This window comes from Lithobates pipiens, unplaced genomic scaffold (genome assembly GCF_037356315.1).
Source record: "Lithobates pipiens isolate NorthernLeopardFrog02 unplaced genomic scaffold, aLitPip1_a1.2 Scaffold_18, whole genome shotgun sequence".
In the NCBI taxonomy this organism is placed as follows: domain Eukaryota; kingdom Metazoa; phylum Chordata; class Amphibia; order Anura; family Ranidae; genus Lithobates; species Lithobates pipiens.
This window is the reverse complement of record NW_027507758.1, coordinates 451,106,598-451,130,747: the sequence shown is the minus strand read 5'-3', so window position 1 is coordinate 451,130,747 and position 24,150 is coordinate 451,106,598.

Here is a 24,150-nt window from a genome sequence, read left to right as displayed (position 1 = left end):
TGCAGTTTCGCAACAGCTGGAGGGCCACCAGTTTGAGACCCCTAACCCAACCACCATTGACCTACCATCAATATTCTTCCCTGCCAGTCTGCACATCTCACAATGACAACCCATACCCCCTTTAGTTACTGAATGTATGATGGACCCCCTTTTGGTGCCACCACTGCCCTGACCCCAAGGTTGTTGTTTTGCACCTTCGCCAAACACTGACAAATGGAGTTTTGCCGCGTACACATGTATCAGACTATCTGGCGGACTTAGTCTGGCGGACAAACCGTCGGACTGTCCACCAGACTTTCCGAATGAGCTACCTGCCCACACACGGTACTTTTGCGGCGGACTCGCCCACACACACGGAGGAAAGTCCGTTAATTTTAACCGCGTCTCCAGGTAGCCGGGACCAGCGAAGGAGGCATTGCTGGCCCCGTCACCTGGTATGGAGTTAAAGGGGAAGCCCTACGCCGAAAAAACGGCGTGGGAGTCCCCCTCTAGGTCCATATCAGACCCTTATCTGAGCACGCTGCCCGGCCGGTCAGGAAAGGGGGTGGGGACGAGCGAGGGCCCCCCCTCCTGAGCTGTACCAGGCCGCATGCCCTCAACATGGGTGGGTGCTTTGGGGAAGGGGGGCACGCGCCCCCCCACCCCAAAGTATCTTGTCCCTATGTTGATGAGGACAAGGGCCTCTTCCCGACAACCCTGGCCGTTGGTTGTCGGGGTCTGCGGGCGCGGGGCTTATCGGAATCCGGGAGCCCCCGGATCCCAGCCCCCCACCCTATGTGAATGAGTATGGGGTACAATGTACCCCTACCCATTCACCTGTGAAAAAAATGTAAAAAAAAAACAACACACAAGAGTTAAAATAGTTTATTGCACAGCTCCGGGGGTCTTCTTCCGTCTTCGGGGGTCTTCTCACCGGACTCCTCCGCTATCTTCTGCTAGCTCTTTTACTAGCGGAGGAGCCTGGCTTTCTTCTTTGCCGCCGCCCTCTTCTTCCGATTCGTGACGGGGCCAGCGACGCCTCCTTCGCTGGTCCCGGCTACCTGGAGCCGAGCTCAAAATGAGCGGACTTTTCCCTGGGCCGGAAAAGTCTGTTCATTTCAAAAGTACGGCGGACTAGCACACGGACTAGCACGGCCGTATTGTCCGCCGAAATGCGAGTCTGGCGGACATATTTAGGTGCAAAACTACTTTCTTAGTCCGCCGGACTTTTGGGTAAAAAAAATCCACCGAGCCTAAAAATATTAACCATCAGGTTTTATTAAAAGGTCATATGACCTTTTTTCTTTTTTGTTCTAATTTCTACAAACCCCTCACCCCTCATTTGGGGTTGTAATTCCAATTGAGCCACATCCGAATTGGACAACCTGAGGAACATTCGGGAGAACCCCCTGTGAGACGCCCCCTAGGGTCTTCAGTCGTTTGGAGTCTTCTCAATATCCGGTCGGACCACCACCAACCTACCATCTGGTCCTAGGTCTGGATCCCAAGCGTTTCCGACTCAACCGTTGTAAGACCGTGTGAGTCCATCATATTCGGTAAGAGTATTCTACCCACCTTTTTGATATCTTCAGACATATTGGGTTGCACTTGACTAGTGAAACGCCTATTTCTTCTGAAGAAGTTTTATTACACTTTTTGTGCACCAGTCACACTACAGAGGACTCTATTTATTATTATTTGTGATCGTATATGGACTTTCCCCATGTGATTACTGATTTTCCCATGTGATTACTGATTAATGTGATTTTCTCTGATCGTATTCGGATTTTCCTCATGGGATTACACATTCACTTAATAGTAGCGCTACACTATTTACTGTTTTAAATTGTTTAACTTTGTTTGAAGTGTTGGCAGCTGTTTTTTCACTTGTTTTTTTGTTAGCTTGATACAGCGCGGTGTTTTCCCCTTTTTTCTATACCGGGATGATGCCCGCACCTGCAGGCATCATCCCGGTACCGTTTTTTCAGAGCCAATCCAGCCTTTCCAGCCATAACAACCGATGCAGCTAAAAGCCGCTCAGCTGTTATGCCGGAGGAGTGGGAGGGGACAACCCCCCTCCCGCCGCCTCCCGCCGATCTTACCGGGGCTCTCGTTCAATCGACTAGGGAGAGACTGGCTTGAAGCTGTAAGCGGCTTCATTCCAGTCTCCTAATCATAAACATGGAAGCGACGTCATGGCGCCAGTTTTAAAAAAAAATATACATTATTCAGAATCACCGAAAATGGCCATCTGAATACTTTGAAGTGTAAGGGAGGGATCAGAGGTCTTTTAGACCCCTGATCCCTCCATAAAGAGTACCTGTCACCACCTATTACTGTCACAAGGGATGTTTACATTCCTTGTGACAGCAATAAAAGTGATCAAACATTTTTATTTTTTTAAAACAATTTATTAATTTTAAAATAAATAAGAAAAAAAAATGAAAATTTCATTTTTTTAAAATTCATGAAAGTGTCCCTTTTTCCAAAAAGTTGCGTTTAAAACACCGCTGCACAAATACCATGTGACATAAAATATTGCAACAATCACCATTTTATTCTCTAGAGTCTCTCCTAAAAAATATATATATATATATATATATATATATAATGTTTGGGGGTTCCAAGTAATTTTCGAGCAAAAAATTGATTTTAACTTGTAAACACTAAATGTCAAAAATAAGCTTAGTCATGAAAGGGATAATGAAGCTGCCTTGCTGGTGATGCTGATGGAGTTATGGCAAACATATTTTAAAAGGCATTTGTTTTCTAGTGATATCAAGAATATTATTATTATGCTTGCTGTTTGTTTTTTTGGGCAAGTTACCACAACACTATTATCTCTGAGTTTTTAAGATCAAAAATATGTTGGTGTCCCTTGTTAATTGTACATTGTATTTTTTTTATGTAACTGCCTACTCCTAAACTGTTATTTGAAGTAAAACACATAGCCAAGTATTATTCTCCACAATTTTATTGCGCAGAGAAAAAATAAGACAAATTAAATTAGACATGCTATCTGCCATCTAAATACAAATAACTTAACCAAAAAGTGCATTCCATGTATACAAAAATATAGAAAATATAACAAATAAAAACATGATTTAAAAAAAAATAATAATAGAAATTAGTAAGTGGTGAAAGGGGTTAAAATCCCCAGTCCAGCGGGGTTGTTGGGGTTCTTGTGGCTGGTATTGCCACTGACTGCCATGCTGCTGTGGTGGATGGGGTGGCTGTGGTGTGTGGATTGGCTGTGAAGGGGGTGGAGGTGGGTGCACAAAATCAGAAATGTGTGTGCTTTCTGAATTTTGTCCCCTCACCCCCTCGTTGAGGAGCTGCAGGATGACTTCCTCACACCCTGTTTCTTTGCTCACTGGCCATCTGCCTTAATTTATTGGCCGTCACACACCCAAATGCTTCAGCCTGATCTGGGTCTGTCCTGATGGTAGTAGTGGCCAGGCTGAGGAAGGCAGCTGTGGCCTCCTCCAGATTCCTGGCCCTTTTTGCAGGAAGGCATAGGGGAGGGATCTGGGACTCTGTCTGACTGCTGGCTCCTCCAGACAGACACTTTCCTGTGTATGAAAACGGGACAAAATTAGAATCTTTTTTAGGGTTTGGTCATCAATCACACACAATTTTGATCTCCTCACTGTTGAAAATTTAATGTTGAGAAATAGAAAAGACTATCATTCAGACCCCAGCATTTTTCATTCTTGTTCAAATAATTTTTGGTCACTACTGTCTATTGATATGGAAACCACTTTGTTAAGGCAGAAATTTTTTCCCAATAACGTCTAGTTAGTTATCATTGTATTTTTGGATACAAATACGTTCAACAATACTATACCTGGGTTAAGCTGGGCTCCTCCACATCTTCATCCTGTGCATCAGGACCTGTGAGGATCTCAGCAGCTGTGGCCTCAGCAGACGTCAAAGGGAGCATAGATAGTGATAGCCTGGGTTCTATATGGTCAACCAAAAACCACAGACAGTGGTCAGTAATACCACAGACTGGGGACATATAGGTCATGTGCTGCTGCTCCAGATCTCTGAGTTCAGGACCTTGTTCTGCTCCCTTTTAAATGTAGTCAGAAGGTTGTCTATCTTTTGCTTTATGTAGCTGGTGTCTGCCCTGGGGTACACAGGTTTGCACAGCTCTAACACTTTCTCCAAAGCTACCTTCCTCTGTATTTTATTTGAGTAGTCTCTACTCTTCACCTTCCAGAGACAGGGCAGCTCCCGGTACAGCTCAGTGAATTGGGGGAGAGATTTTGGCAAAGTTAATTTATTCATCATGATGATATGATGCCTGCAAGACAGAACACAAGACAGACCCTAATGTCTGGCTTAACCCATAAGCTGGTCCCAATAGGGGCCTCAATCTAAGCAGTATAGGCCACTACTCACCTATGCCCCAATTTCCAACCGTTCCTCTGTTTTCTGCTCCTTTCGTGTGTTGGCGAAAGTTTGCCCTCCACTCCGTTCCATTAACCGTGCATTCTGGCTTTATACACACTGTGCATGCGTAAAACTCCGCTCTCAGTGCGTCATGACGCTGGGGCATGACCATCTCTCTTCTGCATGCAACACACACAGCAGAACATTCGGGAGGGACAACAGGGCGGATTCAGCGGATTACAGCCAGCCCAGTGGTGGTGGAGCTCATAGGCGGCACAAAGCAACCCTCATGAGCAAGGATGAGATGGTGCAGATGGTGAGCATCTTAGAGAAGCACGATTACGACTGCAAGCTGCACAATTATGTAAGGCCCAACAGCCGAAAGGACATAATTTTGGAGAAGGTCATCGCCATTTTGCAGTGCGAATTTTTGGTGGAATGATCAAAGGACCAAATCCAAAAACGTTGGTCTGATTTCAAAGACTGTGAACAAGACCAAATAGAGTACATACATCAGATCATAAAAACAAGTAAGCAATATTTGGATCTAAACAATATGTATATGTGTAAATTAGCTGTCTGTATCTGTTCTTTCTCCAAGTAGCTCTAGAGAATTCTATATAAGCTTTTCTAAAATCTCTGTATGACTTGGATTCCAAAGATGAAGGTAAATATAAAGCAGAGGGGAAATATAGAGCTGCGCCAATAAGCATTACATAAATCAGTAAAACTATCCCAATTGTCATTCATTGAATAGTATTATAACTGGCAAAGAGTCCTTCACTTATTTTGCATGATGAAAATCCACACTCTTAAACTTAATATAAATGCACCACGGTGACTCCACACATGTATATAAAAGAAAGTGCCCAACCACGGAAACAAGATTGCACTTACCAGATGGTAAAGCGTAAGGAGCATTTAAGATAAATCCAACCGCAACCTCTCGCTTATACCAGGTGTCTTTACTTTCTCAGGGGCAAGACTTCATACATGACAAGCCACTACGGTGCTCCGCAATATTTTACTTTAATGGCAACGGGTATGCTCAAAGGAAAGAGAGACTGACCATAGTGTAAAACCATTCAACAATTTTAATAAAAGAAATGCACTTACATCAAAAACTTATCAAAATAGCATAACAAGCCGGCCGGCAATTTCGGGAGCCCATCCTCCTCTCATATGGCGTGGTGACGTTATTGCGTGCTCTCCTCCTTTGCCCTCTATGTTTATTGTGTGTGTGTATCCCACAGTTGAGCAGCAGCCTAGAGATTCATTTATCTCTTTTTTATATATACATTTTTAAGGTCTAGCGCGTTTTTTTCCCTTTTTCCATAAATATAATGTTTTTGGACGTTCCTTTTTTTAATGAAACATGTTTTTCTTCTTTCAACAAGGAGGCACAAAAAAAGGAGGCTCCAGCCAAGCCACCACAAGGGATGAAGGGAGGCTACACTCTTCCCAGCAAAAACCTAAGTGCCAACTTCAAACACACTCATTTAGCCACCAACAGGGGTGTTTCTAGGTGGGGCAAAGGCCATGGGCTTAGGCCAGAACTTAAGGGTTAAAGAACACTTTCTGGTTGCTACCTGGCTCATCAGTGCCCATTAATGCAGCCTTACCAGTGTAGGCATGAGTAGAGAAGAGTCCCCGGAGCTCCCAGTCACACAGTCACACCTGCTAGGATGGTCATCATATATCCCGTATCCCATAGGAGACAAGAGGGGTGGGGGCAATTGCAGGACTTTTTCAATGTTGACGCTTGTCAAATGTTTGCCCTGTGGAAAATGCCATCACCTTCCCTTTTTTATGCATTTTTCACAGAAAAAAAAAACAGTGCAGCATGGTGGAGTCCACTAGTCAGGAGCAAACATTGACATCAGGTGCAAGGTTGGTCAACTAATGTAGCAAAATGGATACTAGAAACAGATGTGACTGGGGGGGGGGGGGGGGGGGGGGCTTAATGAATGGTGTATTGTTTATTTTTAGAGGAAAGTGATCTGTGTTGATGAAAGTGATGCGAGTCACAGTGAGGGCCAAAGCGAACCAGAAGAGGAAGAAAGTATACGGGAGCGTCTTGTTTGCGCAAGTATTCTTGGAATCTTGCTTCAAATGTGTATAAATGTTGAGTGTTTGGATGTCCAGGCCGCAGGAAAAGAGGGGGGATGAGAGAGCGCCCCCCCCCTCCTGAACCATACCAGGCCACATGCCTTCAACATTGGGAGGGTGCTTTGGAGTAGACGGTTTTTGACAAGTCCTTTATTAATTTCTTCTTCTTTCCGCTTCTTCTTCCATCTTCTTTCTTCCGGTCTTCCTTCGGTGTTCTTCTTCTTCCTCCATCTTCTCCTTCTCCATCTTCTTCTTCATCTTCTTTTTCTTCCTCCGCTCTTCTCGCCCCACATCTTGCTCCGGCTTCCTGTCTGCTCCGTCCGCACGATCCACCTCAGTGGGAGTCTTCCGCCACATGACGCTTCTGTTCTTCTGACACTTCTTATATAATGGAGGGCGGGGCCACCCGGTGACCCCGCCCCCTCTGACGCACGAGGACTTCCCTATGGCTTTCCCGTGATGTCAGAGGGGTTGGCGGGGACACCCCGTTTACGTAACCGATCGGTACAGAGAGGGGGAGGGAGAAACCGGCGTCATAACATGACACCGGTTTGTTTACAAGTGATCACTCCGTCATTTGACAGAGCGATCACGTGGTGAGCGATCACGTGGTAAACGGGCGCGATAAGCGGCCGTTTACCATGATCCGTGATGCGCCGGGTCTACGGATGCTCTCGAGTGCGCGCCCCAGGGGGCGCGCGAGAGCGGAATTCTGGGAGGACGTCATATGACGGCCTCCCAGAGTTAAACAACCGCCCTGTAGCCGTCATTCGGCTATGGACCGGTTGTTAAGTGGTTAAAATAATAGGAGCCAGAGTTGGCTAGTACAATCCAGACATGCTTGTCATCAATAGCACCACCACAGTTGGGAAAATCCCACTGCTGATGGAACTGGGCTGAAACATCCTGCCATTGCTCTGGGTTGGAAGGAAACTGTGGATTCAAAAAAGAAAAAAGAAATTACTACTTATGCACATAACATTGCAATCACATTTGACACAAACATGCTTAGCCAACATAAGGATACACTTAAATGAGTATTTAAAGACCAAAGTGGAAGGTCAACTTATCTGATTCCTCCCCCCTCTGGTGGCCCATTAGACAAATTTTGGGGGGGAGGGGGGGTTGCATAAATAATCAGTGATACTTTGGCCATCCCCGCCTTATGCCACGTACACACGAGCGGACTGTATGGCGTACTTAGTTTGTCATACAATCCGACGGACAGTCCGTCGTACTTTCGACTGAACGGACTTGACCACACACGGATGCACAAACAGTCCGTCGAAAGCTTGCGTGATGACGTGTACAGCACGTACGACGGGACTAGAAATAGGAAGTCCAAGACACAGCAAAGCACCCTTCCGCCGTGTAAATCCTTTCTGGGAATGCGCCATTCTTAGTCCGTCGAACTAGCATACTGACGAGCGGATTGTCCGCTGAAACCAAAGTACGACGGACAGAATTTCGAAAAATCCGAAATTCTTAGTACGCCGGACTGCACGCTGAAAAAGTCCGCTGAAGCCCACACACGAGCGGATTGTCCGCTGAAATGTGTTTCGACGGACTAAGTACGCCATACAGTCCGCCCGTGTGTACGCGGCATTACTTACACTTTATTGGCAGCCCAGTGGACAGGTAAGAAGTGTCCTAATCTAAAAAGCTGGATACACAATGTCCAAATTGCAGCACATTTTGACATTATGATCTAAACAATCTATATAATAGGAGAAAAAACTTAAAGTGGAGGGCCACCCTGAAAAAAAAAAATATTAAAAATTACAAAAAAATCTAAAAAAAAAAAAAAATGAAGAAATTTTTTTTTTTTTTTACTTACCAAAAGTGCCTGTTGCTAGGCACATAATCCTAATCTTCCTCTTCCTCCTCCGCGAAGATCTTCTTTCTTCTCTCCTCCGTGCGGCGTCTTCTGGGTAATGGGTCGCGCTGTGTTCTGGGAACTGTGTGTTCCAGAACACAGCGCGTCCCATTCACAAAGTGCTCTGTGACTCGCGCATGCGCAGTAGGAAAGGGGCAGTGAAGCCGTAAGGCTCCACTGCCTGTTTCCCTTACAAGGAATGGCGGCGCCGGGACCCGAGAGCGGAGGGACGGGTCGGCCAACATCGCGGGCGCCCTGGACAGGTAAGTGGGCTGATTAAGTCAGCAGCTGCAGTGTTTGCAGCTGCTGACTTTTTTTTTTTTTTTTTTTTTTTTTTTAAACGGCCCTCCGCTTTAATAATATGTAGGTAATCAGGCAGACCCTTGCACTACATGGTTTGGGGAATTTAAAAATAAATTTGAACACAAAAGAGGTTAGTGAAGGAAAATATGCATGTAGGCCAAAAAAGGAGCAGGAAAAGTTTACAGCATGCATGAGGACAAAAAGGACATTCACAACATAATAAAATATTGATAATTATGTAATCAAAAATGTATAAAATACATTAGAGAAAATAAATACCTAGAATACAATTAAGCAACCAAATTTTGGTCCAAGAACTCCTCCTCCTCCTATTCCTGGACTGTACTTGGGTCAAAGCAATAACTCCTAGCCCAATAATCACACATTCTCTTGTCCGATTACGCAACATGGCTGGTTGACGAACAGCCATTCAAAAACCAACTGAAAAGCACGAATCAACACTCACCAAAATTCTACTAACACGAAATTAGCAGTAGGAGCCCAAAGGGTGGCACTTGAGTAATGAACTTCCTCTTTACAAAAATTAGATGCTCGGTTGGCCAACAATCGCACCACGTGTACGAGGCTTAAGTTGTATGGCCAATGTTCATGTGTCTTTTCCCTGGAATCAACACTGCAGCCAGATTATCACTTGCAAGACTGTCAGGAACCCAATTCTGTTAAATGAACTGCTGTGTAACAGATGTATGACTCTGGGTACTGCGGGTTCCACAGAAATACAATGCATCCTGGCCTCCAGTTTTTTCCTTACCTGAATGCTCCTTAGGTTCTACATGAACTGATCTGTCGACCAGTTCTCAAGATTAGCTACTGAACACCAGCACAATGTTTAAGCCGAGAACTTCACTTGGAATTGCAGGTAAGATACACACACCAGACCAATCACTTAGTAAACATTACTACTGAGAAACATTTATTGTACAAAACTACTTTCAGACACTGCTCATCAGTCCCTGTCAGCTAAATCTAACAGGTTTTTAGCACCCACCAGGTGCCCTTCTTTCTGTAAAAGTTTACAGTAAATGGGCCAAACACACTCAACAAAATCATAATCTCGCTTATCATTGATTTATTTGACCCTCATTTCTATCACATTTGCTCTTTACCCTTTTGCCACCATTGGACACCTCTTCTCAAGCTGAAGATTCCATCAGTAGGTGTCCAATGTTTCTGGGCTACACCCCACACATATGCTATTGCCATTTAAAATATAAGGAAAAAATTGTTCAGGCTTCTGAGTCTCCTGCTTCCACATTACCTGCTCCTGCAAGACCACTAAATTTCACACAGGTACTTCCTTTCAATGTTCTGGCTTGCTTGCAGACCCTCTTTCACCATACCACCTCTGGTTCCTCAGATTTTTGGAGGCAGAGAAGGTTAACATGGTATTCAAAAGCCATACTGTCAGAGACCTTCCATGGCTGCCTGTGCAGCTGCAGACTGCACTGGCAACCAGTGCCACAATGCCAGCTCTACAGAGTCCAGTCCCTTCTATAAGGATAGTGAAACAGAGCGTTCTTACTTTACAATAAAAACTATAACATAATAGCTATCGATTTAAACTTTGGTCAAATCCTGTACTGCATTGATGTGCAGGGTTCAGGACCATTCACTGCACACCTGTCAAATTGCAACAAGTGGCCATGCAGCCACGTAACCTAATAGACTGTAATAGGCCGCTTGCCTGCAGCACCTGGAAGTTAAAGATGCTGCTAAAGAATGACCTGTTCATATTATACGGGCATCACCACCAGTGTGAAAAAGGCCACAAGCTGTTAAAATGGACTGAAAATTAACTTTGGAGTCTCTGATTTTTTATGGATGAATTACTTCACAGTGCATACAGCTAGATAGGCTTGTTAAAAATCCATAAAAGCATTAATGTTCATTCTCTGGGCACAGGTGCACTTTAAAGAATATGTAAACCTCAACTTGTAAAACAACCCATTCAGTTGAAAATAGAAATTAAAGGCAAAACATTTGTATTCTAAAAACCCTTTTTTCATCTTTTTTTATAAGCAATTACATGCCCTCTGTTCTCAGCTGAAAAAGGAGATCAGAGAGCTAGGGCTGCAGAAACAATAGCACGCTACTCTTTGGAGTGAAAGGTTGTGCGTGGGGGGGGGCAATCATTGGAGGAGAGCATGCTGAGTTCTAAACAAAGCTAGAGACGTGACCACACGGTGCTCTCATGCCTAGCGTGATCAGTTTATTTTATTTCAGTTTATTTATGTATTTTAAATAGGAAAGCAGAGGGACTGGCAGGAACACCAGGTATTTGCCACAATGCAAAGAGAACTGGACATTTTTTCATTGTAGTACATGGTACAGAAGGCACATATCAGGAATATGAAATGTTGAATTTACATTTAAGAATATCATTTAGAAACAAGTACCAAAAATGTTAGTGATCATGATCAGGGGCCATTCTTACAATTAACAATGTTATAAAGTACTGCATATTGCACTGTAGATCTGTCATTCACTTGTCTATGTGCCAGACCTGACATCCATTCCTATGTGCAAGAATGACAGCTCTGTTCTAAAGCCTAGTTTACAAAGTCACATCATTGGATATGTGAGCGCTACATTATTTCCCATCCAGGTGATGGATCGTTATGCAATATGTTTTACGTGTACAGATTATGTGGGTTGACATTTAACAGTGATTTCCTGGAGAAATTAAATGACTTGTATTGATTAGTAGATAAACAGTAAAACCAGTGATGAATTACTCTATTATTATAGAATTGTTGATAGCCATAGGCTTAGTTAATTATGTTTATCTAACATATTTCCTCTATGATGTACAGGGTGTGCAGATCATTTCATTCCTGCTGCTTGTTCACTCTTATTTTCATCCTCTCCTTCTTTTGTCTTTGTTTACTGTATCTCAGCCCATAATTTTTACTCTAGCTTGCAATGTTTTCAGAATTCCTAACGAAGAGGAAAATGTATCATTGCAAAATAAAACTCACCATTTTATACCATTATGTATTGTTTCTTGCTTGTTTTTGTTTAAAACTTAAAGCTAATATTCTAGACAACACACACCTTTCAAAGTTCTTTATACCAGAAAAGAACCATAGAGGCACCGGATCTCAGACAAGTATTCCATATTGTTCTCTGACCACAACCCAAAATCCAACATAGCAAGCATTAGATGTGAAAGGGAACTCTCCCTCAACTCAGATGAGGAATAGGAAAATATATACTCATATCCATAAAGGCTCAATCAAGGTTTCTGCACAGGAAAATGGTTTTAAGATCTTTTCTAGATGGTACAAGACACCCCTTCGATTACACAACATTTCTCCCATCATACCCCCCAATTGTTGGAGATGCTCAGATGAAGAAGAATCACTCCTTCATTTTTACTGGTTGTGCCCCTAACTCCAAAATTTCTTGGAAAGACGTCCATCGCCTCACGACTCAAATAACCACCTATACGATAGACTTCACCCCAGCCCAAATGCTTTTACATCATTCCTCCATCCCCAAAAAAAAATTATCATCGCTCCCTAGCCCTGCACCTCTTGAACGCTGCAAAAATGTGTATTCCAGTCCAATGGAAATCGATCAATCCCCCAACCATTACAAATTGGATCAGAGGCATAAATAAAATTGTAGCATTGGAAGACCTAGTGCATCAAACTAAAAAGACAACCTCCAAATTCCATAAAACTTGGTCTTGCTGGCAGCATTTCCAAACGACGAATACTCCTGCTTACTTTCTGAGTGATATATGAGGATATACGTTGTCAGGTTGTTGTCAGGTCGGAAGAGGAGGAAAGGAAAGGCCCATGCTTTTCCCCTCTCATCTTTACCTTTTCATCTCCTATCACCCCCCCCCTATTTACTATTTTCCAGTCCTAAACTTCACCCCTCTAAAGAGACAGATATGTCATCTACCCCCTCCCCCCTTTCCACACTTACTACTACCTCCCCTGCTAATAATTTCCAATTACTTAGCCCTCTCCCACAAGGAGTCTCTTCTTCTGATAACCAACTTACCTCCAAATTCACATAACAGAATGCACCACCACCTTACTTGAGCAATTTGACCACTGATTAAGCCTGCTAGAACTGCTTTTTTCGTATGGGTTACTAGTGGTCCAGTGACCGCAACCCTACAAGGAAATAACAGATATGGAGACAACAGGCTGCTAACCATCGAAAACATAGTGTAACCAATAATTGACATTAGACAATCAGCCAAGGACAACACCCCTTATAATGAGCCCGCACATGACTGTTCCTAACCCCAACATCCTACATGATCTATACCCCCTGCCTACCCAACTGACACGAATGTTTTACACAAGACATAGAGGTTAAAAGGTCCTCTAACCATAAGAACCCTGAGGTACAACCATAGGGAAACTCCAACGCACTGTTTAAACACAGTACCCAAGACCTCCATGTACCTACTATTGTTTTTGGGCACAGTCCGCCATATTGTCCAGCTGTTTTCGCAGCACCCTGTTTATGTATATTGTAAACGTACTAATGTTAATTTTGTATTACTACATTGTACTGGACTTTATATACCATACAACCGTTTCTTTTTTACACCGTAGTGTAGAAAAATAACAACATCTCAAATCGAGTATAGAGGGGGACTACTTGGCCTATCTTGAGCATACAACTTTGCTATTGAATACATTTTTTCCTTTTGGGAGTGGGTACTTTTATTACTATTTTGTTCATTTTTTATCAGGAAGTAGAAGGGGAAATTTAGATTTGAGAAAAATTATTTAGTGAGAGGAGAAGGATCACTTTAGACCTCTTGGTCCATCTGAAACAATAGCAACATTGTATGCTTAAGATGGTCCAAGTGATCCTCCTCTATACTCAATTTGGGGTGTTGCTGTAGTATACAGGGACTACTTCTAAGTTCAGTTAAATAATTTATTTATTTTATGTGTTTATACAATAAAGCACATTTTTAAGGACCCAGTTGGATTCATGCACGGTGAGAGAGCGCATCACTCCTGCATTGAATGTCAATTGCTTGTTTAGCCTAGGGGACAGTAATATCACTTTTACGTACTTTATCCTCCAATACCCTGGAAAATGGCACTCCCTGACACTCTGGCAGTGGACTATCCCTTGACATTGTTACATCCAATGCAGGGCTAAGGTCCTTGCAGTGCAAGAGAGTCCAGTCTAGCAGGGTAGAGAAGCCTGCATGAGCCGAGAACTAGTTAAGTAAAACTGCTTTTCACAGATCCACTGCAAGGGAGGTCTTTTAGTTTTCCCTAGGTTCAGCTTTAAAGAAGTGACACTAAATTATATTCTTATTCTCCAAATATGTTCCATACACATTCATTGCTTAATGATGCTGTAATCTATTTTTCATGAACTAATTTCTTAATGTGTATTTTTGTCCTCTTGTAAAGTCTTCCGGCTCAACTTCTCCTTGCTAGGAACAACCAGTGCACACTAGTGACTGTCATGTGCGCTGCACTATGCACACTACAAATCCCATAGTCCATAGTTTCTAGTCCATCTTGGGAGCAAGCCAGAGAGGGTGACTACATTCCTATATGCAGTGGGGCCATTGAGAATGAACATAGCCACCTTCTAACAGGTGTTGGGTAACAGCAACAAAAAAAGTAGATTTGGGGAAGGCTGAGATAAAAAAAAAAAAAATGCACTTAGAATATGCAATAAAATGCATATTCTACAGATACAGATTTTTTTTAAACCAGAGTTTATTTTTATAGCACCATAGGCCAATCAGGATCTCATGAACTCACTGTTGTCCATCTAATGCTTATAGCAGTACAAAAGAGCGTGAAGACCTGCTGCTATTTCATTGTCCAATCACAATTCAGAGCACATGCTAGACCAGGCTGTACTGTAGTCTGCAGAGAGGGCTTAAAAAGAGCAGGACTGTTACTAATATAAAGGATTTTTCTTTATTTTTTTTTATTTCTGTTTTCATTCTCTGTTCTTTTTGTTTTATTTAAGTTTTCTATATTTCATTGTATATCTTCTATACAGATTAATTGATTATATTGACAGTTAAATGCAAATTACTCATACATGCTTCCACTCTAAATGAATAATATGGTAATAGTTATCTATTTACATATATGTTAATGTGATTACATCTGTATGATATAAGGTGCAAAGATATAATATCCATCTAGTAAAAAGAAACATTGGTAGTGGGTTAGATACAAGCTTTGTAAATCTACCCCTTTCTGCTTCTATTTGAGGCTTGTAAATTGCAAATTATCAATAAAAATATTAAATTATGAAAAAAAAAGAACTTATTGATCAGAATTGCACATTCTTTGTCAGGTAAGACAGTTCACACATATGTATTTTTGCTGTATGGTTGCCAGTAGTGCAGCTTTAAAGGAAAGCTTTTGTAATATGTTACACCCGTATAATGGGTGTAACTGGTTACTCTGCTCCAGCCCTCCCACCAAAATCCTCTCCATGCACGCCCGCTGTCACAATTTAAAAATAATGTGGCTGTACGGGGCTCTTCCCACACAGATGCTTCTTTCATTCACAGAGATCTGTGAATAAATGAACTACAAGTCCTCTCTGCCCTCACACCAGACAGATTTCAGTTCTCAATGTATTAGCAAGGAGCTGGTGAATGCTCCTGCAGTGCATTGATTCTTCCTGCAATTTAGTAACTGTAAATGCAGAGTCTGCGGAAAGCCTGACATTGCGCCTGCGATCTGCTGATCATGGAAGTAATGCTTTACAGGCTGTAGTGTAAAAAAATAATCAATGCACATTTTTTTTACATGCAAAATCATGTGATTTTTTAAATTTATGTATTTTTCTTACAAAAAGGTAAGCTTATCCTTTATTTAAGCTGTGGACGTAACTAAGTTAAATAGCACACATGAGTTCCCAGCAGCAGAGTACATGTACAGCAGGATCAAACCAGAGTCTGCCAAGCTAAATGCACACACAGTACAAAGTAGCAAGATCTTGTCAGTGGGACATTTTTTTTTTTTGTAAAACAAACCTACAAACGACTAGACATCATTTCAAGGTGCAAAATAATAGCATTTATTTTCAACAACAGAAATAGTTATACATGTGAAGCCAATATTTTTACTTTTTTTTTTGCACCTACTGTAGACTAAAAAAGTGACAGCTGAAACCTGACTGGTTGCTCTCAGATGATTACTAGCTGTGTGACCTGATTTAGACGCTTCACTTTGCAAATATGTAAATTATTTTGCCAATTACCTAATAATATTTAAATTGTAATAAAATTCATCAATTTACATTAATTTCAGGAGTTCTTACTTGATGTGGCAGTTCTCACTGCATCACTGCCCATCAGGCTTTATTCTAAACAGATTAAAATAAATTACTGTAATATTTTTACTATTGTATGCAAGATTTTCTAAAAAGGTGTTGCCATCCACAGAAAATTGGTATGACAATGTCAATTTGTCTTTATCCAAAGTAGAGAAAGCAAAAGGCACTGTGTGAAATGTGAAGGGTTATAGATCCTGGAAGACGTTGTCTCCTTGCTTATGCTTACTGTCCTCTTAAACATATACTCTATACCAGTGATGGCGAACCTTGGCACCCCAGATGTTTTGGAACTACATTTCCCATGATGCTCCACTACACTGCAGAGTACAGGAGCATCATGGGAAATGTAGTTCCAAAACATCTGGCGTGCCAAGGTTCGCCATCACTGCCCTATACTAATTAAAATGACACTAAACTCCAGTTTAAAATGAAAACAAATCTATTCAAGCGTGTTTTCCTAACTTAAAATCTACCTTCTATTGCTTTCTGCCAAGTTTACAAATTCTGTATTTTCTGTTGTGATCCATCTTCTTTTTAGAAGGTCATTCTCAACACTCCCACTGTATGTAGAAACATAGCCACCCTCTCTTGCTTGCTCCTGAGATGGACTATGGACTATGGCAGCAATGGCGAACCTTGGCACCCCAGATGTTTTGGAACTACATTTCCCATGATCCTCAGCTGCACTGCAGAGTGCATGAGCACCATGGGAAATGTAGTTCCAAAACATCTGGGGTGCCAAGGTTTGCCATCACTGGACTATGGTATAATAATAGTATAACTTCTTAGCTTAAAGTGGATTTAAACTCAATGTCATCCTTTCTAAACTACTGCCTTAGGGGTTATCTATAAGGCTATACATGCCTCCTGCATGTATCCCTACCTGTTAAATGTCTTCCCTCTGTCTGCTATGAGAACCGAAAAACTGCAGATTCTGTGGGTGGGTCTGTTGTCTGGAGCTCGGTGGGTGCAGTCATGATGTCAGTAGACTCCCCGCCCACCTCTACACTCCCCTTATCAATATGCATTTTTCCCTGTGTATTTATTACACTGAACTTCTGCTATGATCTCTAACATCCAGTGAAAAGACAGGAAAGTAACCACATGACTTCAGCATGCCCAATTATGCTGAGGTGGGGAACATCCAATCCTGACAGAGCAGCAGAAGAAAGGAGTGGGAGGGAATTAAAAAATAACGCATGTCTTAGGCTAGTGCACAAGATATGTAAATCACCTGTCACTCACAGCAAGGGGGAGGATTTGACAAAGTTTTTCTCTGTCAAGATTTATCTCACTGAACAATAAAAGAGGATTGCTCAGAGCTGGATTGACTCTTTATGGCAAGACTGGGCTCAAATGATAGGAAATCTTATACTCTACATTATGACATAAAAAATAAAAAATTCAGGTTTACGTCCACTAACATAAATAGTTACATACATAGTTAGGTTGAAAAAAGATACAAGTCCAACTAGTTCAACCAATATAAAAAAAAAAAAAAACAACCATACAATCCCATTTACACAATCCTATACCCACAGTTTAGAGGAAGACAAAAACCCCAACAAAGTATAATCCAATTTGCCACAGCAGGAAAAAATTCCTTCCTGATCCCCCGAGAGGCAATCAGATTTTCCCTGGATCAACTTTACCTATAAATGTTAGTACTCCGTTATATTATGTACATTTAGGAAAGAATCCAGGCCTTCTTTAAAGCAATCTACTGGGCTGGACAGAACCACCACTGCAGGGAGTCTATTCCACATTATGACAGCTCTTACTGTAAAGAAACCTTTCCGTATTTGGAGATTAAATCTATTTTCCTGTAGATGTAAAGAGACCCTTGTCCTCTGTGATGAAGTGAATAATAAAACCAAGTTCACTATATGGACCCCTTATGTATTTGTATATGTTGATCATATCCCCCCTTCTCAAGAGAGAATAAATTCAGTTCCTCTAATCTTTCCTCATAGCTGAGGTCCTCCATGCCTCTTATCAGATTGGTTGTTCTTCTCTGCACTCTCTCTAGTTCCCCGATATCTTTTTTGAGAATTGGTGCCCAAAACTGAAATCTGCATATTGCAGATGAGGTCTTACTAATGATTTGTACGGGGGTAGTGGCAGGACAATCAAAGTCACAGAAGTCGCACTTGGGACTGGGCTCTGCAGTTCCACCACTGTGGGGGGGGGGGCCCGAGCAGTGTTCCCAGCCTCCGATTTTCTCTGTCACTGTCTGAGAAAACAGAGTGATTTCTACCGTCTGTAGGATTGGAGAATGTCTGTACATTTACGGGCCGATGGCTACAGCTAAGTGGAGTGTCTCTGTCATTCATCTCACACAGCCCAGCGAGTTTACCCCCCCTCCCAGCAACGGACTGGAGATGAGCAATGCATACAGCTGCCCCTCCTCCCTGTCCCCCCTGTGTCTGGCCAGCCCGCCCACTCTCCTATCACGATGTACAGTTGTGTGCAGAAGAGAGAGGGGAGATGTGCGTGGGAGATATGAAGAACACCAGTCACAGCTACACATTCCAAGCTGTGTGAATGATGCCTGAGCCACCAACTTCCAGCCTCATCCCTTGAATTAATGAGCACTGCATTACACTTTGATCACTGAACTGTACATTTCTCTCCCCTATCTGTCTCCCTCCCCCACTCTGTACATTTACTTTTTTTTTGTTTGGTCATTACACTGAAAAAAATAAATAAATATGATCCAATTCCCCCATCTACACTTTCCAGGTGGATGGGGGAATCCTCCCACTGTGGGTCAGTGGCCGAACAACTAGGGTTGCTGTCCCGGCTATTGACAGCGCTGGTCTCTGTCTCCATGGCAGTGGTGGCAGCGCATGAGTACTGATTACTTTATGCATTTGATGGGTGCATACGCAAGAGGGCCAGTACAATTGGATGTAGACAGCTGAGCTCCCTGCAGGACGCTTGGCAGTGATGGCACTGCATAGCATTCTCTCACATGCTCATCGGGATGCAATCCAGGTAATGCGCCCAGTCAAATCTAACGTTAAATGTGATAGTGAGTTTATTGATCAGAGCCCCCACCTTACTGACATGAAGTCCACATGGCTGCTGAACATATGGTTGATATATAATGTAACTAGCACTGGGTCTTAATAGACTGCTGCCGCTGCCATGGGGACAGAGACACCAGCCCAGTGCTATCAATAGCAGGGGCAAGACATCAAAAGGAGGCTGGGGATGCCCATGGAGCCAAGAATGCCAGGGCCCGGTCATAAGTGTGACCTTTGCAACCCTGGTAGTTCTGCCATTGCGTTATACCCTTATATGGAGTTCCCCAGTGTGCTGGGGACATGTCTTTTTTTTGTGCCACCGTGTGGTGGGCCCAAGATGGTAGGAAGGGGGCCCACTGTAGAACACATGAAAGGGCCCAGGATCAGTGAGGAGGGCCATGGGACCAGAGAAATGGGCCCCCGGGACCAATAAAATGAAGAGGGATCAGGGGGGCCCTCCGAGCTTTCTTGCACCAGGACCCTGAAGGTTGTAGTTATGCCTCTGTACAGGGGCACAATGATATCTCATCTATGCATGTTGCTTTTGAGCGTTTCTGCAGTGCTTTTTGCGGAGCTTGTTGCATTTTTGGACACAAGTTTTTACAGCGATTTTGCCGTGATTTGCGTTTTGGTTTTATTTAATTTTTTTACACTGTATATAGCTTGTTGCTAAGGAGGGGGACAGGAAGCCGGCCGCTGTGTCCTTAACAAACGATGAGTCATCAGTTGTCAGAAGGCTTCCCGCTGAATGTAAAAAAAAATTGCCGGCTAATAAAAGAATCGAGAGAAAAAACAGTGTGGGATCCCCCCAGGTCCATACCTTGAGTCTAGTATGAATTCAGAGGGGACTCCCAAACACCAAAACATTTTTTTTAAATGGCGTGGGGGTCCCCCCAAAATCCATACCAGACCCTTATCCAAACATGCAGCCCGGCAGGTCAGGAAAGGGAGGGGACGAGCGAGCATCCCCCCTCCTGAACCATACCAGGCCGCATGCCCCCAACATGGGGGGGGGGGTGGGTGCTTTGGGACAAGGTGGGCTCTGTGCCCCCCACCCCAAAGCACCTTGCTCCCAGATCCCGGCCCCCCCCCCATGTGAATGAGTATGAATGTACCCCTACCCATTCACTAAAAAAAGTAGTGTAGTGTTAAGAAATACAGTAGACAGTTTTTGACAAGTCTTTTATTAAAAATCTTCTTCTTCTCCACTTCTTCCTCCGGTCTTCCTCCATCTTCTCCCGCATCTTCATCCTCCGGTCTTCTCCTTCTCCCCCTGCTTTTTCTTCTCTTCTTTTGTCTTCTTTGTCCAGTGTTATTCTTCCTCTGCGCCGCTCCCCCCAATGACCCTCCTCTGATGCTGTGTCCTGCTGATCTGTTGGTGCCCATGTCCTGCATTTCTTAACCACTTTCAGACCGAACCATTTTGCAGCTAAAGGACCAAGCTCCTTTTTCGGGCACTTTAACAATGACAACAATGACTTTAACTTTGACAATTGCGCGGTCGTGCGATGTGGCTCCCAAACAAAATTGGCGTTCTTTTTTTTCTCACAAATAGAGCTTTCTTTTTGTGGTATTTGCTCACGTCTGTGGTTTTTATTTTTTGTGCTATAAACAAAAATAGAGCGTCAATTTTGAAAAAAATTCAATATTCTTTATTTTTTGCTATAATAAATATCCCCCAAAAATATATAAAAAAAATGTTTTTTCCTCAGTTTTGGCCAATACGTATTCTTCTACATATTTTTGGTAAAAAAAAAAAATCGCAATAAGCGTTTATTGATTGGTTTGCACAAAAGTTATAGCATCTACAAAATAGGGCATAGTTTTATGGTATTTTTATTAATAATTTTTCTTTTACTAGTAATGGCGGTGATCAGCAATTTTTATTGTGACTGCGACATTATGGCGGACACGCCGGACAAATTTGACACATTTTTGGGACCACTGGCATTAATACAGCGATCAGTGTGATTAAAAATGCACTGATTACTGTAAAAATGTCACTGGCAGTGAAGGGGTTAACCACTAGGGGACAGTGTAGGGGTTAAGTGTGTGTGTGTTTTTTTTACTGTAGGGAGCGTGGCTTGGCGTGTGACATCACTGATCTTCTTTCCCTATGACAGAGAACAGTAGATCAGTGACAGGCTCACTAGGAAGCACGAGGAGAGTTTTGTTTACACTTACTTCTCCCCGTTCTTCAGCTCTGTGACCCGATTGTGGGACACCGGTGGCGATCGGGTCAGCGGGTTCCGCGGCCACGGTCACGGAGCTCAGGACCGGGTCATGAGTGCGCCGGCGTGCGGGTGACTCACGACTGGGCACTTAAAGGGCAACGTACCTGTACGTACTTGTGCCCAGCCATGCCATTCTGCTGACGTATATAGGCGTGAGGCGGTCCTTAAGTGGTTAAATAACAATGGGGGGTGTGGCAATCGGATTACCTCATCTGGTGGCCATGCCCACTTGTGACATCACCACCCGGTGCATGATGGGTCTGTAACGTCACAAGTCCTTCAGTTTATAGGCCATATAAAAAGATTATAGCATTGTGTGGTTGTGTAACCATAAGATGTCCATCCACAAATGGCAGCCTCCACAAGGGGATTAGAAGCAAAATCGCCTCTAGGTGTAGCAATATGGTTACATTTAACCAGTTTCCAACAATGTCATGCAGTTATACTGCGACAGCATGGCTCCTGTGGATGAAATCCTGTATGGCAATGTCCTTCCCTTTCCCGGCCACCAGAGGGCGAGCGCACCCGCTGCACAATGGGGGACCCGGTGCAGGTGGCCTGTGGGCACGATCGCCACCAGCCATGTGCGATCAGGTGCATGAGCGCCAGCAAGGGGATTTCTGTGTGGATTTCTGTGTCATACTAAGTAGGAAAAACAATATGTCTCCTCTCCTAGTCAATCCTATCCCAATACAGTTAGAACACACTGGGGGAACACACTATTAACCCCTTGATCAGCCCCTAGTGTTAACCCCTTCCCTGCCAGTGACATTTACACAGTAATCAGTGCATTTTTATAGCACTGATCGCTGTATAAATGCCAATGGTCCCAAAAAAAGTGTCAAAAGTCTCCAATTTATCCATTGCAATACCGTAAAAAATCGCAGATCACAGCCATTACTAGTAAAAAAAAATAATAATAATATAAATGGCACAAAAATGGCATAAATATTTCCCATAGTTTGCAGACGCTATAACTTTTTAACTTTTTATAACCAATCAATATACACTTATTGCGTTTTTTTTTTTTAACCAAAAATATGTAGAAGAATATATATTGGCGTAAACTAATGAAGACTTTTTTTTTTATTTGGGGATATTTATTGTAGCAAAAAGTAAAAAATATTGGGTTTTTTCTTTATAACACAAAAAATAAAAACCGCAGAGGTGATCAAGTACCACTAAAAGAAAGCTCAACTTCTGGGGAAAAACAACATTTAGCAACTACATGGTTGATGATGCACATCTAAGTATGCAGGTACCCGGGGTTAAGCTGTCCACATGGACCATCCTCCAGCCGGCTCTCACCGCTGTCAGTCTGCAATCGTGCCTGGGAAGGCTACCCTGCAGTAGAGCGATTTTAAAGCAAGGCTTTAAGCAGTCATGGAGTGAAGCGTGGAAGGGATGACATTGATGGCGGCAAGGATGGTCTATGTAGAAAGCTTTACCCTGGATTCCTGCATACTTAGATGTGCCTGTTTTAATCATCAACCATGTGAGTTGCTAAATGTTGTACCTTCATTAAATGTAACCATATTGCTACACTTAGTGCCTCTCTTCTCTTTTATACTCAGTTGTGACATGACGCTACTCAAGACATCGCTTGTATATCAAGTCAAAATGTATTTAAAAGTGTTGCTCGTCTTGCAAAACACTCTCAAACCAAGGATTTACTGTATTTTATTGGGATTTTATGTGATAGACCAACACAAAGTGGAAGGAAAACGATCAATTGTTTTACATTTTTTTACAAATAAATAAATAAATATAAGTGTGGCGTGCATTTGTATTCAGCCCCCGGAGTCAATACTTTGTAGAACCCCCTTACGTTGCAAAAACAGCTGCAAGTCTTTTTGGGAATGTCTCTAAGCCCTTGTACACACGGTCAGAGATTCCGATGGAATGTGTCAGATCGGACCGTTTTGTCGGATATTCCGACTGTGTGTGGTCTACATCGGACTGTTTCCGTCGAAGTATCCGACGGACCAAGTTTTCCAACTTGTTGGTAAAATTTTTGGACAAAATGCTCCGATCGGACATACTCCGATCATGTGTAGAGAATTCCGATCGGACAAAGTGCCACGCATGCTCAGATCAAATTCCTACACCAAAGCTATTGGCTACTAGCGTGAACGTAGTCCCATCGTAACGAAATTACGTCATCATGTTCTGAAAGATCGGATTTTCCGACAACTTTGTCTGACCGTGTGTATGCAACAGTTTCGGACAAGATCCGTCGGACAAAATCCAATGGATTTGGTTGTCGGAATCTCCGACCGTGTGTACAAGGGCTAACACATGAATATGCTTTGTTCTAAACCAGGGATCTCCAAACGAAGGCCCTCCAGCTGTTGCGGAACTACACTCCCCATGAGGGAGGGAACTCTGACATTCACAGATATGACTAGGCATGATGGGAATTGTAGTTCCTCAACACCTGGAGGGCCATAGAATACTATTCTCAGAGAGGAGGAGGTGGCTGGTGGATGTGCCCATTTTCCCCCGCACAGGTTATAGAGTCTTGTACCAAAAGAATGACATCCCTGATGGGCCAGGAGTGCATCTCTGCCTAAATTCAAGGTGGAGCTTGGAGATCTGACACACGCCACTATCTGCGCTGACCATGGCCATCTTGATGGTTGGAAACAATTGAAACCTAAGACTGATTTCAGTTCCTGACATGCCTGTTTTTTTATTGATGAAATGTGAGTATTCTGATTTTTTATTAAATAAATTTACCCTGATTCTACATACTGCACCATGAGGAGTTACTTTCATTTTTATGCATGAATTTGAGGATCCATTAAATGCGGAGATCACAGATCATATGAAATCCAGCTTTTTGTTACCTGAGTGGAGTGGAGCCGTGTTGCTAAGGATTATTATGCCTATCTGACCA